Source organism: Papio anubis, chromosome 1 (genome assembly GCF_008728515.1).
Source record: "Papio anubis isolate 15944 chromosome 1, Panubis1.0, whole genome shotgun sequence".
Lineage (NCBI taxonomy): Eukaryota > Metazoa > Chordata > Mammalia > Primates > Cercopithecidae > Papio > Papio anubis.
Window position 1 is genome coordinate 36,131,064 of NC_044976.1, and position 13,201 is coordinate 36,144,264.

Genomic DNA, 13,201 nt, shown 5'->3' on the forward strand with positions numbered 1-13,201 from the left:
ACCCTTCAATCTCCCTGTCCTTCCAATTCCAGTTCTTTTTCCTCTGTAGTAGAGACAAGGAGACACATTTTATCTGTGGACCCAAAACTCCAGCACCGGTCATGGACTCGGGAAGACAGCCTCCCCTTGGTATTTAATCACTGCGAGGACACCTGCCTGATTATTCGCCCACACTCCATTGGTGTCTGATCACCGCAGGGACACCTGCCTTGGTCATTCACCCACATTCCCTTGGTGGAAAGTCAATTGCGGGGATGCATGCTTGGGCTGCTCACCACCCCTTTCTCCGTGTCTACCTTTCTCTTTAAACTTGCCTCCTTCACTATGGGTAACCTTCCACCCTCCATTCCTCCTTCTTCTCCCTTAGCCTGTGTTCTCAAAAACTTAAAACCTTTTCAACTCACACCTGACCTAAAACCTAAGTGTCTTATTTTCTTCTACAACACCGCTTGGCCCCAATACAAACTCAACAATGATTCCAAATAGCCAGAAAACAGCACTTTCGATTTCTCCATTCTACAAGATCTAGATAATTCTTGTCATAAATGGGCAAATGGTCTGAGGTGCCTGACTTCCAGGCATTCTTTTACATATCAGTCCCTTCCTAATCTCTGCTCCCAAAGAGATTTGCCCCAAATCTGTCTTCTTTCTCTCCTGTCTGTTCCTTCAGTCTCCACCCCAAGCTCTGAGTCCTGTGAATCCTCCTTTTCTATAGACCCAACTGACCTCTCCCCTCCTCCCCAGGCTGCTCCTTGCCAGGCTGAGCCAGGTCCCAACTCTTCTTCAGCCTCTGCTCCCCCACCCTATAACCCTTCTATTACCCCCCCTCCTCACACCCGGTCTGGCTTAGAGTTTCGTTCCACAACTAGCCCTCCCCCACCTGCCCAACAATTTCCTCTTAGAGAGGGGGCTGGAGCTAAAGGCATAGCCAAGGTTAATGCTCCTTCTTATTTATCCAACCTCTCCCAAATCAGTTAGCATTTAGGCTCTTTTTCATCAAATATGAAAACCCAGCCCAGTCCATGGTCCATTTGGCAACAACGCTTAGATGCTTTACCGCCCTAGACCCAGAGGGGCCAGAAGGCTGTGTTACTCTCAATATGCATTTTATTGCCCAACCCGCTCCCAACATTAGAAAAAGCTCTAAAAATTAGATTCTGGCCCTCAACCCCACAACAGGACTTAATTGACCTCACCTTCAAAGTGTACAATAATACAGAACAGTTGCAATTACTTGACTCTGCTGTGAGAGAAACCCCAGCCACATCTCCAACACACAAGAACTTCAAAACACCTAAACCTCAGGGCCCAGGCATTCCTCCACGACCTCCTCCCCAGGATCTTGCTTCAAGGGCTGGAAATCTGGCTACTGGGCCAAGGAATGCCCACAGTCAGGGATTCCTCCTAAGCCGTGTCTCATCTGTGTGGGACCCCACTGGAAATCGGACTGTCCAACTCGCCCAGCCGCCACTCCCAGAGTCCCTGGAACTCTGGCCCAAGGCTCTCTGACTGACTCCTTCCCAGATCTTCTCAGCTTAGAGGCTGAAGACTGACGCTGCCCAATCGCCTCGGAAGCCTACAGGACCATCACAGACGCTTTGGGTAACTCTTACAGTGGAGGGTAAGTTCATCCCCTTCTTAATACAGAGGCTACTCACTCCACATTACCTTCTTTTCAAGGGCGTGTTTCCCTTGCCTCCATAACTGTTGTGGGTATTGACAGCCAGGCTTCTGAACTTCTTAAAACTCCCCAACTCTGATGCCAGCTTGGACAACATTCTTTTACGGACTCCTTTTTAGTTATCCCCACCTGCCCAGCTCCCTTATTAGGTTGAGACATTTTAACTAAATTATCTGCTTCCCTGATTATTCCTGGGCTACAGCCACACCTCATTGTCGCCTTTTGCCCCAGTTCAAAGCCTCCTTCATATCTTCTCCTTGTATCTCTCCACCTTAATCCATAAGTATAGGACACCTCTACTCCCTCCTTGGTGACAGATTATGCACCCCTTACCATACCGTTAAAACCTAATCACCCTTACCCTTCTCAATGCCAATATCCCATCACATAGCACACTTTAAAAGGATTAAAGCCTGTTATCACTCGCCTGTTACAGCATGGCCTTTTGAAGCCTATAAACTCTCCTTACAATTCCCCCATTTTGCCTGTCCAAAAGCTAGACAAGTTTTACAGGTTAGTTCAGGATCTGTGCCTTATCAACCAAATTGTCTTCCCTGTCCACCCCGTGGTGCCAAACCCATATACTCTCCTATCCTCAGTACCTCCCTCTGCAACCCATTATTCTGTTCTAAATAAATCTAGCTGACCCCATAAATCCTAAATCCTTTCCCCACTCCCCTTTCCATTCCTTAAAAAACAGCCCTAAAAGCTGCTCCCACACTAGCTCTCCCTAACTCAACCCAACCTTTTTCATTACACACAGCCGAAGTGCAGGGTTGTGTGGTCGGAATTCTTACACAAGAGCCGGGACCGTGCCCTGTAGCTTTTCTGTCCAAACCACTTTACTTTACTTTTTTTTTTTTTTTTTGAGATGGAGTCTCGCTCTGTCGCCCAGGCTGGAGTGCAGTGGCGCGATCTCGGCTCACTGCAAACTCTGCCTCCTGGGTTCATGCCATTCTCCTGCCTCAGCCTCCCAAGTAGCTGGGACTACAGGGGCCCACCACCACGCCTGGCTAATTTTTTGTATTTTTAGTAGAGATGAGGTTTCACTGTGTTAGCCAGGATGGTCTCGATCTCCTGACCTCGTGATCCACCTGCCTCAGCCTCCTGAAGTGCTGGGATTACAGGCGTGAGCCACCATGCCCGGCCAACCTTACTCTTTTAGCCTAGCCCTCATGTCTGCGTGTGGCGGCTGCCACTGCTTTAATACTTTTAGAAGCCCTCAAAATCACAAGCTATGCTCCACTTACTCTCTACAGTTCCCAAAACTTTCAAAATCTATTTTCTCCCTCCCACCTGATGCATATACTTTCTGCCCCCCAGCTCCTTCAGTTATACTCACTCTTTGTTGAGTCTCCCACAATTACCATTGTTCCTGTCCTGGACTTCAATCCAGTCTCCCACATTATCCAGATACCACACCTGACCCCCATGACTGTATCTCGCTGATCCACCAGACATTCACTCCATTTCCCCATATTTCCTTCTTTCCTGTTCCTCACCCTGATCACACTTGGTTTATTGATGGCAGTTCCACCAGGCCTAATTGCCACTCACCAGCAAAGGCAGGCTATGCTATAGTATCTTTCACATCTATCATTGAGGCTACTGCTCTGGCCCCTTCCACTACCTCTCAGCAAGCCAAACTCGTTGCCTTAACTCAGGCCCTCACTCTTGCAAAGGGACTATGCATCAATATTTATACTCATTCTAAATATGCCTTCCACATCCTACACCACCATGCTGTTACATATGGGCAGAAAGAGGTTTCCTCACTACTCAAGGGTCCTCCATCATTAATACCTCTTTAATAGAAACTCTTCCCAAGGCTGCTTTAGGTCCAAAGGAACCTGGAGTCCTTCACTGCAAGGGCCATCAAAAGGCATTGGATCCCACTGCTCAGGGCAACATTTATGCTGATTAAGGTAGCTAAAGAAGCAGCTAGCGTTCCAACTTCTGTCCCTCATGGCCAGGAGTGGACAGTACTTTTATCTCTTGCCCTTCTTAGAATTAGAGCCTGTCCTCAAGATGCTACAGGGTAGAGTCCATTTGAACTTGTATATGGACGCACTTTCTTGCTTGGCCCCAACCATGTCCCAGACACCAGCCCTCTAGGCAACTATCTTCCAGTCCTCCAGCAGGCTAGATAGGAAATTTATCAGGCTGCTAATCTTCTCTTGCCTACTCCAGATTCCCAGCCATATGAAGACACTCTAGCTGGATGATCAGTTCCTGTTAAGAATCTGACCCCTTAAACTCTACAACCTCTGTGGACCAGACCCCACTTGGTCATCTATAGTACCCCAATGGCTGTTCGTTTGCAGGACCCTCCCCCCATTAGGTTCATCATTCCAGAATAAAGCTGTGTCCCTCAAACAGCCAGCCTGATCTCTCTTCTTCCTCCCGGAAGTCACAAGTACTCACCCCTACTTTCCTTAAACTCATTCGCATTTCTGAAGAGCAGTAATAACCCTTATGAGCCTAATACATTCCTTCATTCTATCAGGTCTATTTGTTCTTACCCTACTTTTTGCAACAGGGCTTTACACAGTCATCCCCACTACTTGGGCTGCGCCCAAAAAACTTGTCATCCCTACTACCTTCTGTCTAGTCGTACTCCTATTCACAATTCTCAACTACTTGTAAATGCCCTGCCCTTGTTTACACTGCCGGTTTACAATTTTCCTCCAAACCATCGTAACGGATATCTCCTGGTACCATTCCCAATCCACCACTTTTGACTCCCTCTTAGAGTGGATAGATGAACTTTGCTGACAGGGCACCCTCCAATACTTTCACCCTGATGAAGTCCTATTCTTAACTTTTATACTCACTCTTATTCTCATTCCCATTATCTTATGCCACCCTCTACCTCTCCCCAGCTATCTCCACCACACTATCAATCTCACTCACTCTCTCCTAACCGTTTCTAAGCCTTCTTTAACAAACGATTGCTGGCTTTGCATTTCTCTTTCCTCCAAAATCACCGAGGCCTCGACTTACTCACTGCTAAAAAGAGGGGACTCTGGGCCGGGCGCAGAGGCTCACGCCTGTAATCCCAGCACTCTGGGAGGCCGAGGCGGGCGGATCACAAGGTCAGGAGATCGAGACCATCCTGGTTAACATGGTGAAACTCCGTCTCTACTAGAAATACAAAAAATTAGCTGGGCATGGTGGCAGGTGCCTGTAGTCCCAGCTACTCGGGAGGCTGAGGCAGGAGAATGGCGTGAACCCGGGAGGCGGAGTTTGCAGTGAGCCGAGATCACGCCACAGGACTCCAGCTTGGGCGACAGAGCAAGACTCTGGTATCAAAAAATAAAAAACAAAAAAAAAGGGGGGGGTGGGGACTCTGTATATTTTTAAATGAAGAATGTTTTTACCTAAATCAGTCTGGCCTGGTATATGATACACAAAAAAACTCAAGGATAGAGCCCCAAAACTTGCCAACCAATCAAATAATTACGCTGAACCCCCTTGGGCACTCTAATTGGATATCCTGGGTCCTCCTAATTCTTAGTCCTTTAATGCCTGTTTTTCTCCTTATCTTATTCAGACCTCGTGTCTTCCGTTTAGTTTCTCAATTCTTACAAAACCGCATCCAGGCCATCACCAATCATTCTATATGACAAATGCCCCTTCTAACAACCCCACAATATCACTACCTACCTCAAAATCTTTCTTCAGTTTAATCTCTCCCACTGTAGGTTCCCACACCACTCCAATCCCACTTGAAGCAGCTCTTCAGTTTAATCTCTCCCACTCTAGGTTCCCACGCCGCCCCTAATCCCACTCAAAGCAGCCCTGAGAAACATCGCTCATTATCTCTCCATACCACCCCCAAAAAATGTTCGCTGCCTCAACACTTCACCACCATTTTTTTTTGTTTGTTTTTCTTATTAATATAAGAAGACAGGAATGTCAGGCCTCTGAGCACAAGCTAAGCCATCATATCCCCTGTGACCTGCACATATACATCCAGATGGCCTGAAGCAACTGAAGATCCACAAAAAAACTGAAAATAGCCTGAACTGATGACATTCCACCATTGTGATTTGTTCCTGCCCCACCCTAACTGATAGGATATATTCTCCCCCTGCCCTTAAGAAGGTACTTTGTAATATTCTCCCTGCCCTTAAGAAGGTACTTTGTATACCTATCCCAAACCGGTAAGAACTAGTGATAATCGCACCACCCTTTGCCGACTCCTTTCTCGGACTCAGCCCGCCTGCACCCGGTGAAATAAACAGCCTTGTTGCTCACACAAAGCCTGTTGGTGGACTCTTCACATGGAAGCACGTGGCATAATCCACCTCTTGTTTAGCATATAATCAAGAAATTTAAAAAAATTAAAACGGGCTCTGTCCATGGAGTAGCCATTCTTTATTCCTTTAGTTTCTTAATAAATTTCCCTTTACTTTACTCTATAGATTTGCCTTGAATTCTTTCTTGCTCAAGATCTAAGAACCCTCTCTTGGAGTCTGGCTCGGGACCCCTTTCCGGTAACAATTTTTGGAACAGAACCCAAACCTCTGAGTATTGCATGAAAAGACATTTATAAATAGCTTCAGACTTCCTCTCCAGCCCCATTTCCCATGCCCACTGGAAGCTTCTCTCTCTTACCTCCCAATCCAGTCACACCAAACTTACCTTTTCAGACACTGCCTATTCACTCCACCCCTGATCCTGATCATCTTTCCACATCCCAATTCCACCTTCACATGATGAACTACAAACTCATCCTTCAAGACTCAGTTTAGGAGTTATCTTCAAAAAGCTTTCTCTGGCCCTCTCCTTACATTCTCACATAATGATTCCATGATAATGATTCCATTATGATAACGGAACCATACCTGGGTTTAACTGTTCCTATCTGTCTTACCTCTACACCTAGACCACAAGATTCTTGGAAACAGGGACTGATGTGCTCTCTCTGTGGCCCCAGCTCACCACAATAGATGGCACACAGCAGGCAGGCAGTAAACACACCCTAAACAAGCAGCCCCCAGGCAGATTAAGCTCAGTGTGATTTTTCTGTGTACTCATTGACCACCTTTCATGCTGACAATTGAAACCATTTCCCCAGAAGCAGCCTACCAAGTAAGTCAACAAGCTACAGTAACAACTGCAGCTTGATTGCGATGTGTAAAAGTGCAAGTGTTCTATTTTGCTTGCAAATTCTATGCTTTGTACTGCATATTCTGTAGAACCAAAACTCGCACACGCCTCACTAAATAGACAATGTTGACCCTCGAGGCGCCTTCCTTAGCCCAAGCAGCAACATCGCCTAATATAGACCCATAAGCTCTTATCTGAAGCCCCCTGGGCCAAGTGTATTTTGGAATTCAGAATTTGGGGGACTTTAGGAAGATAACACATTACCTATATCAAATACTATATAACCACCGCAGCAGGGTCTGAGGCAATACCCAGTTAATCAAATGCTTTTATATTTCCACAGTATAACTTATGAATAGTAATACTGAGTGGGATAAACAAAGCCTATAAATAGTCTCATGTCAGTTCAAGCAAGTCTTACTGCCAAATTGAGCTTAGGTCAAACTTACAAGAAAAATTTGTTCCAGCCTTCAGAGCTTTCAGGACTTCAGAACTGCTGATAAGGGATTGAGGATGGTAGTTAATGAGTATGGCCTGACATACTTATATGCATTAGAAAGGACTGGAGTATATGTCTATGTGCATAGATACCATGCTTATAAATATTCACATATGCTGTATTTGTATGGACCCACACACAGACACATGGAAAGTCTGGAAGGGTGTACAGCAAAATGTTTACAGTAGTCATTTCTCAGTGGTTACATTTGTTTTTATTTTTGCTTATATGTATTTCCTAGAGTTAGCTATAATAACCTATTTTTTGTGTTTTATATACATACACAGGCTTTGGAGTCAAAGATACGTTTTATTGAGAAAGTTATCCAACTTCTCTAAGCATCTGCTTCCTCATCTGAATAAGATAACAGTATCTGCCTCATATGATTGCTGTCTTATTTTCCAGTGGTTAACTTGAGGGTATCCCTCACTGCATGACCAAGAGGTGTTCTAGAAGCCAAATAAGATGTGTTGGGGCTGGGTGTGGTGGCCCACGCCTGTAATCCGAGCACTTCAGAAGGCGGAGGCGGGCGGATTACGAGGTCAGGAGATCGAGACCATCCTGGCTAACACAGTGAAACCCCGTCTCTACTAAGGAATACAAAACATTAGCCGGGCGTAGTGGCGAGCGCCTATAGTCCCAGCTACTTGGGAGGCTGAGGCAGGAGAATGGCGTGAACCCAGGAGGTGGAGGTCGCAGTGAGCCGAGATTGTGCCACTGCACTCCAGCCTGGGCGACAGAGCAAGACTCCGTCTCAAAAAAAAAAAAAAAAAAAAAAAGATCTGTTGAAGGCCCAGACCTATGAAACAAAGATAAGCAGCAAGGCCTTGATTTTAACATCCTGTAGCCAGGCCTACCACTGAATTGGAGCCTGGGTTTTTCTTTTTCTTTGAGATGGAGTCTCACTCTGTCGCCCAGGCTGGAGTTCAGCGGCGCAATCTTGGCTCACTACAACCTCTGCCTCCCAGGTTCAAGTGATTCTTGTGCCTCAGCCTCCCAAGTAGCTGGGATTACAGGCATGCACCACCACCATGCCTGGCTAATTTTGTACTTTTAGTAAAGATGGGGTTTCTCCATGTTGGTCAGGCTGGTCTAAAACTCCCAACCCCAGGTCGATCCGCCCGCTTCAGCCTCCCAAAGTGCTGGGCTTTTCTAAAACATGCCATCATACAAGGAAAAAATAAATTCAAACTAAAATGGAAATACCGCATTTCTTTTGAGAATCATCTGAGAGGCAGCAGCATCATTTCTTCATTCAGTTGCTCCTTCTGTCTCCTTTTGCTATTTTCCTCCTCCATGCCCCCTAGTTATTTGTAGGTACTCCCCAAGCCCTAGACCAGTACTGACCAATAAAACTTTTTTGACCGGGCGCGGTGGCTCACGCCTGTAATCCCAACACTTTGGGAGGCTGAGACGGGCAGATCACGAGGTCAGGAGATCGAGACCATCCTGGCTAACACGGTGAAACCCCGTCTCTACTAAAAATACATTTAAAAAAATGAGCCGGGCGTGGTGGCGGGCGCCTGTAGTCCCAGCTACACGGGAGGCTGAGGCAGGAGAATGGTGTGAACCCGGGAAGCGGAGCTTGCAGTGAGTGGAGATCGCGCCACTGCACTCCAGCCTGGGTGACAAAGCAAGACTCCGTCTCAAAAAAAAAAAACCAAAAAAAACCTTTTTTGATGATGAAAATATAACTGCGCTGTCCAATATATATTGAACACTTAAAATATGGCTTGAGGCCAGGCGTGGTGGCTCATGCCTGTAATTGTAGCACTTTGGGAGGCCAAGGCCAGCGGATCAGGCAGTCAGGAGTTCGAGACCAGCCTGGCCAACATGGTTGGCCATGGTGAAACCCCGTCTCTACTAAAAATATAAAAATTAGCTGGGCACAGTGGTGGGCACCTGTAATCCCAGCTACTCGGGAGGCTGAGGCAGGAGAATTGCTTGAACCCGGGAAGTAGAGGTTGTAGCGAGCCGAGATCGTGCCACTGCATTCCTGCCTGGGTGACACAGCAAGACTCCGTCTCGGGGGAGAAAAATAGATATATATATAGATATAGATATAGATATATAGATATAGATATAGATATAGATATTTTTTTTTTTCGAGGAAATGAAAAACTGATTTTTTTTCTTTTTATTTTTTTTGAGAAAGGGTCATGCTCTGTCACCCAAGTTGAAGTGCAGTGGTGCAATCTTGGCTGACTGCAACCTCTAGAGCCTCCCGGGTTCAAGCAATTCTCCTGCCTCAGCCTCCCTAGTAGCTGGTATTACAGGCACGCACCACCACACCTGGATCTTTGTATTTTCAGTAGAGACAGGGTTTCACCATGTTGGCCAGGCTGCTATCAAATTTCTGACCTCAAGCAATCCGCCGGCCTAGGCCTCCCAAAGTGCTGGGATTACAAGCATGAGCCACTGCGCCCAGCCAAAAAACTGAATTTTTTATTTGATTTTATCTAAATTAAGTTTAGTCTGTAATCTCAGCACTTTGGGAGTTCGAGATGGGAGAACAGCTTGAGGCCAGGAGTTTGAGACCAGCCTAGTCAATCAACATAGCAAGACCCCATCTCTTAAAAAAAAAAAAAGCCATATATGGCTAGTGACTACCATACTGGACAGTGCAAATCTAGACCTTGTTCTTCCTCCTCTACGAGGAACCCACCAGCCATCCTGGTTGATTATGAATGGGGATGTCCAGCCCTGTCTGAGCTCAGCACCTCCACTGTCCCCTGGGCATTTCTACAAGATATTCTGCATGCAGGGGGGACCCAGGTAAAACTGTAGTCTGATTCTGGACTCTTTCCCTGAGCTCTCCCGCCTGTTACCAGCACCATCATTCTTCCTATCAGCCAGGTGTACAGCAGTCTTGCCATCGGCTCACCTCTCTCCTTAGGCCCCCCCAGAGAGAGTTACTCATCTGTTTCTTCAGTCTCACAGCTGCCTTCCTCCAGGCTACCATCTCCTCACTTGCTACCTCAGGAGTCTCCCAACTAAGAGATCTTCCCACTTCTCCCTACGCATTTCGCCTCTGCGCTTGGCCTGATTAAACTGATTTCATCTCTCTCTGCTGTAAATCTTCCTGTATTACACCACTGCCTACAGGTTAAGACCCAAACTGGTTCAACTGGCACCTGACACTCTTTGCATATTGGCTCCACTCCCCCTCATCAATCCATCACCCACAGACAGCCCGATCTAAAAGGATAGATTCTTCACACACACCATCCGCACTCCTGCCTTCATATGACGTTCCTCCTACTTTTTGGCCACCTCTCCTTCGAAGCCCAGCCTCAACTCCTACCTCCACCTTCATGAAGTCCTCCCCAGCCACATAAGTCCTCAGTAGTCATTTCTCTGAATTTTGAGTGTCTTCCTGTCTATATAACATGTCTGGCACTTTAAAAAAACAAAGTGTTTTGGAAAACGCCTTGGGCTTTAGAATAAAGTAGAGCTGGTGATGTTACTGACTCCATCCATCACCTCATATGAACCCTCAAACAAATTATTTAATTTGCTTCCTCATATGTAAAACGGAAGTAATGCTACCATACTTATGGGGACCTCAAAAGGATAAACAAATATAATCTACATGAGTCACGAACCTAGCACAATGCCTGGTACACACCAGACATTCAGGAACTGTTCTTTTCCCTCTTCTCCATCACTCCTAATCCCCCACTGCTTTAATAATGATGACTACCATTTATCAAGTACCTCTCATAGTTAGGTACCATGTTCAATGCTTCATGTATTGTGTTTGATTATTAGCCTTGTTTTACAAATAAGGATATTGAGGTCTACAGCAGATAGCAGACATGCTCCAGGACATAGAGCCAGTAAATGGTGCAGCTGACATTAAAACCCAGATCTGCTTGACTCCAAAGTCCCACAGCCTCCCATTTTGCATACATGAGGACAACATCATCAATGAAACTATAAACTCCCAGGGGTAAGTATGATGTGAAGAGAAGGTTTAAATCTGTTTGGATAACCAAGCAAAAGTATCAGCACAGTCTGTACAGGATATGTGGGAGTGTGGCTGTCACTGCTGGGTGGAGATCACATCCTACCCTTCCTGAGCACCTACTAGACAGGTCTAGGAGGAGGTGTCCCCTTCTATCTTCTCAGTCACCAGACTTTGCAATGCATCCCATTTCCAGCATCCTGGAAGAACCTGCAAAACCACGTGAGCAAAATACCTGCAAACCATGTAATTCAAAATACCTGACAGTTCAAACTGACTGAATTAAGTGAGTAGGTTCAATGCTTGCCAGCAACATCATGCCCTGCACACACCACCAGGGGGACATTCCCCAGGCTCTCTCAGTCTGAGACAGGGCCTTCCACACTAGCAAAGAATTCATGGGGAAATAAACCAGTCTAGATCCAACTACCTAGAATACAAGTCAGGCTCTGTTGATGATGACAACGATAGTATTAAAAATATTAATAATATTAAAAGCAAATACTTGGCCAGGTGCAGTGGTTCATGCCTATAATCCCAGCACTTTGGGAAGGTGGGCAGATTACCTGAGGTCAGGAGTCTGAGACCAGCCTTGCCAAAATGGCAAAACCCCGTCCCTACTAAAAATACAAAACAATTAGCCAGGCGTGGTGGCGGGCGCCTATAATCCCAGCTACTCGGGAGGCTGAGGCACAAGAATCACCTGACCCAGGAGGCAGAGGTTGCAGTGAGCCAAGATCACGCCACTGCACTCCGGCCTGGGAAACAGAGCAAGACTACATCTCAAAAAAAAAAAAAAAAAAAGAACAAATACTTAAGGCTTACTGCACATCGAGTGCTGTTTAAATCACTTTACATATATTTTATCCTCACAACTACTATATGAGGTAGGTGTTGTTATTACGTCCACATTACAGACCAGGAGATATACATAGAGGTTAAATAACTTGCCCAAGAGCACACAGTAGTAAATGGCACACAGCCAGGGTTCAAACCTAGGGAATCTGAGCCAAGAGTCTGTGTTCTCAACCAATAAACTATATCACCGAGGAGCAAACGAGGGGCTCAGAAAGCATTTCTGGCAGAGAAAATAACTTCACCAAAGCACAAAGATAGGGCATTATAATATGCTTGGAAACAAGTAATAATAAGTAGGATAAATAAGTAGGGAAAAGTTTTATTTGAGAAGCACTAGGGATACAAAAGAAGAGTGTGGCCAGGCGCGTTGGCTCATACCTGTAATCCCAGCACTTTTGGAGGCCGAGGCAGGCAGATCACTTGAGGTCAGGAGTTCGAGACCAACCTGGCCAACATGGAGAAACCCTGTCTCTACTAAAAATACAAATATTACCCGGGTGTGGTGGCGGGCACCTGTAATCCCAGCCATTTGGGAGGCTGAGGGAGGAGAATCACTTGGACCCAGGAGGTGGAGGTTGCAGTGAGCCGAGATTGCACCATTGCACTCCAGCCTAGGTGACAGAGTGAGACTCCGTCTCAAAAAAAAAAAAGAAGAAGAAGAGAATAAGAGTTAGGGCTCCAGTGTGACCTAGGGCTCAAGTGTGACCTGAGTTCTATTTTCGACTCCGCCAGTGACCAGGTGAGTGACTACAAGCATGTTACCTACCCTCTCTAAGCCTCAATCTCCCAGTTGAAAAATAGAGATTCTCGGCCAGGCACGGTGGCTCACGCCTGTAATCCCAGCACTTTGGGAGGCCGAGGCAGGCGGATCACAAGGTTAGGAGATCGAGACCATCCTGGCTAACATGGTGAAACTCCATCTCTACTAAAAATACAAAAAATTAGCCGGGTATGGTGGCGGGCACTTATAGTTCCAGATACTCAGGAGGCTGAGGCAGGAGAATGGCCTGAACCCGGGAGGCGGAGTTTGCAGTGAGCTGAGATCGCACCACTGCACTCCAGCCTGGGCAACAAAGCAAAA